The 3,732-nt window shown below is 51.7% G+C and overlaps 1 protein-coding gene across 4 annotated transcripts in view; it reads left to right on the top strand.

Moving 5' to 3' along the window:
* Window positions 1–3,732, top strand: part of large2 (LARGE xylosyl- and glucuronyltransferase 2) — a 185,072-nt gene that overhangs the window by 111,251 nt on the left and 70,089 nt on the right. The window contains exon 1 of one of the 4 annotated variants that reach the window (XM_023393157.2): window positions 86–676. The exons of the other annotated variants lie outside the window; for them this stretch is intronic. The gene's annotated coding sequence lies outside the window, so the exon portion shown is untranslated. Of the gene's footprint in view, window positions 1–85; window positions 677–3,732 lie in introns of those variants that run through there. 4 annotated transcript variants of the gene reach the window in all.

Below are 3,732 nucleotides of genomic sequence, written 5' to 3'. Positions count from 1 at the left end.
AACAGCAGGCAGGCTATTGGCTGAGCCTGTGTGGGGGGGCGGGTCTTGTCCTGGCGGGGGGGGGTGCTGCTGCAGACTGCCTCATTTTACAGGAGGAGCTGCGCGGAGAGAGCGGAGTGTGTGTTCACCTCACAGCGGACACGGACCGGCCGGTGAACAGACTCAGCGCCGACGGAGACAGGGACCGTTGAGAACCGCTGGCCTGGATCTGACAGCCGCGCCGTCCTCACTCCTCCAACCCCGGGCAGGGTGCACCGTGCCGGGGCGGAACAGTGCACGGCCTCAGCCTCTTCCCCTGGAGCTCTGCAGCCTCACACGGTTTTCTCTGTTCCACCACCTGGTCTTCTTCCCCCCGCGCTCCGGCCGCTCTGCGTGCGCGCGCGCACGTGTGTGTGTGTGTGTGTGTGGGGTTGTGTGTTGCATGAGGACACACTTGCAGCCGTGGATGTGAGTGTGTCTCCGTGCGTGCACACACACACACACACAGACTGATTCTGGAGTCTGGATTGAGAACATCACCTTCTCCTGCAGATGCATTTTCCCTGACTCTGGATGGATTTTTGAATGGTTTTCAATCACCCCCCCACCCCACCCCCCCTAACTCTGGATTAGGATATGGAGTGATTCACGGCTCAGAACAACAGTGGAAGTAACAACCTCCAGAGCTACAGACACGGTGAGGGCAGATTTTACACTTTGTGCCTCAGTGGCAGATGAAGAAGCCGGTTCGTGTTCATGTGCTCAGAGTGAAACCGCTGTGTGATGTGAGTGTGAGGTTCTGCTGCTGCTGGATTATGTGCACCTCTCTGAACATTAATGTGTGTGTGTGTGTGTGTGTGCGTGTGTGTGTGTGTGTGTGTGTGTGTGTGTGTCAGGTCCATGTGACCTGTGTGTTGGATAAGGTCTAATTGAGCTACATTCTTATCCACTGAGCCATGCTCAGAAACCCCCCTCCTCACCCCACACACACACACACACACACACCACACACACACACACACATATCAATTTGAAATGCAAATCATTCTGGGCATAACAAATCACTTGAGTAAGTCAATATTTTTCTCATTTTAAACTAAATAATTCATGAATGAACCAGATTTCAGAAGCTTTTTTGCAGCCAAATCTTAAGGTCACGGCTGTTGACCCACTTCCTACTGGATGCATAATGAATTCTTACCACACACATGCAGTTGTTGTAGATGAATGTGTCTGGACTGTGAGCGGCTGAATACTCTGGTTTCCACCGTTCACAGGACGTTGAATGAGGGTTTTTTATTTGAGAGTTGACACCAAGTCGAGTCTGAGGTTTTTACACATGGAGTTCTGTAGATTCATCATGTTGGACGTTTTCACACAGTCACCTCTGGACGTCACACTCGGCCCTCTGCTGCTCTGACGCTCTCTCTCTCTCTCTTTAACAGAAACACTCTTTATCACTCAGCCGTTTAATCCGTCAGTGTGTGTGTGATGTGAAGCTGCTGCTGTTAATGAATCTCAACACCACCTGCAGATGTTTCATAATAAAAGCCTGAAGAGACGAGAAGGGGACGGTCCCTGAAGCAGAGAGTTTAAATTCTACAGATCAGTGTTTTGGGACACTCTGTCTGGACTCCTCCCACCCCATGCAGCTTTTAATATGAAATCTATAATCATTAAGATCTTTCCAGTCACATGGTTTGTCTGGCTGCACTGTGACGATGAGCTGGACAGGGTGTTTGTTTTGAACACACGCTCAGGTCCTGACTGAAACATGAAGGAGTTTTACTTTAGGAAGCATCAAACAAAAACCGGTTTGTGAGGCCAGAAATCCTGCAGGAGATGATGAAGGTGAAGTTTCTCAGTATCAGCGGCGGGTCAGTAACTTACCTGTCGTTCCTTCACAGACACTGACAAAGAACAAAGAGACCTCAAAGCTTTTATACCTCCGCTGCAGAGTCTCAGTACATGTGATGATAGTTATAATCTATACATGACACAAACATCTGGAAGCACGTTAATCGCTCCCTGACACGCACTTAAGGGTTAAACCGAACATGGAAAACACGGCTCAGCAGTTCAAGAGCCCGACCGTCGCTGTCGGACCGAACCGGCACAAACACACAAGTTTAATTCTGATATTTTATCAATATTTTATCGTGTTTCTAAACGAAGGTCATCGGGGCGTCAGGCCTCGGAATAGTTCTGGTGCTGAGCGTTTCCTCCGGACCAAGTATCTTAAACAGTAAAGTCCTGACGGTTAGCGCCGACCGTCGGGTCAGAGTCACTGTTATTGGCTGATTTTTGTCAGGACGTTATCGTAGAGGAAGTGAAGTACAGACTAACGAAGGCGTCGCGTTGGAAGATGCTGTTTGTTCTGGAGGGCTTTGGGTTGTTTCATTTGGACTGGTTCAGTGGAAGTCCAGTGTTCCCGCTCTTTCAGCTCTGGTTTGGTCTCCACCAGCTGCTGGTCCAGCTGCTGGGTCCAGCTGCTGGGTCCAGCTGCTGGGTCCAGCTGCTGGTCCAGCTGCTGGTCCAGCTGCTGGTCCAGCTGCTGGGTCCAGCTGCTGGTCCAGCTGCTGGTCCAGCTGCTGGTCCAGCTGCTCTCTGCCCGTCGCTGTACAGAGAGTTTATCACATGACTCGCTGCAGGTTTGCTGCATCGATGATCAATCTAACATATTGATTACAGCTCTATAGAAACATGTTTATACACATGTTGACACACTGTGAAAGAACCAGTCACTGCACACACACACACACACACACACACACACTCTCTGTGAGTCTCTGGGGTCCAGTTGTAACAGCTGTGACTTCTTTAACACTCTGCTTCACTCTTCCCTCCTGAAAAGAAGAAATCCTGCCGTTTGCCGTTTGGCAGATGAAATGCATTATGGGTGCATGTGACTCCCCTCTGCGTTGTGCTCGCTCTGTTTGTCACAGACGAGAAAGAGACGGTTTACAATCAGACATTTTGGTTGCTGCTGCCTCCCTCTGGCCTCTCTCTCTCCTCTCTCTCTCTCCCTCTGGCCTCTCTCCCTCTCTCTCTCTCTCTCTCCCTCTGTCCCTCTCTCTCCCTCTCTCTCTCTCTCTCTCCCTCTCTCCCTCTGGCCTCTCTCCCTCCCTCTCTCCCTCTCTCTCTCTCTCTCTCCCTCTGGCCTCTCTCCCTCCCTCTCTCCCTCTCTCCCTCCCTCTCTCCCTCTCTCTCTCCCTCTCTCCCTCTGGCCTCTCTCTCTCCTCTCTCTCTCTCCCTCTGCCTCTCTCCCTCTCTCTCTCTCTCTCTCTCTCTCCCCTCTCTCCCTCTCTCTCCCTCTCTCTCTCTCTCTAATAACGGAGCTGAACTCTGGGCCTGAATGTTTTAGAGAGGGCTGTTTACATATTCGTCTCTTGTTAGAAGGTGTGCCAAAGCGCCGCGCTGCGAGGGAACGGGCACTGAACCCCCTGTAGTCGTAGCACTTGGCTCCCGCCGCCACGACCGACTCCACACTTAACCCGTCTGGGAAAGTGTAAAATCTGATTTAGGAAATGAGAAATGTCATTTACATTCGCTCGGAAATCCCTCAAGTGTGCGATTGGAATTCCTGACGAGTCGCCCGAGTTTGGCTGCCGGCCGCCGCGGACCCATTTCACACTTCACCTCCAGCACTTTTATGTTAATGCTGCGGTTAGTGGGGTTAGTGGAGGGAGCCGGCGACGCATGTCAGGGTGGCGTCTGAGCGAGGAGCCCCACCCCCCACCACCCCATCCCCCA

This window comes from Seriola lalandi, unplaced genomic scaffold, assembly GCF_002814215.2.
Source record: "Seriola lalandi dorsalis isolate HSWRI2012SDOR001 ecotype SW California unplaced genomic scaffold, Sedor1 jcf7180002054929, whole genome shotgun sequence".
Taxonomy (NCBI): Eukaryota; Metazoa; Chordata; class Actinopteri; order Carangiformes; family Carangidae; genus Seriola; species Seriola lalandi.
This window is presented reverse-complemented; position numbering and strand designations above follow the sequence as displayed.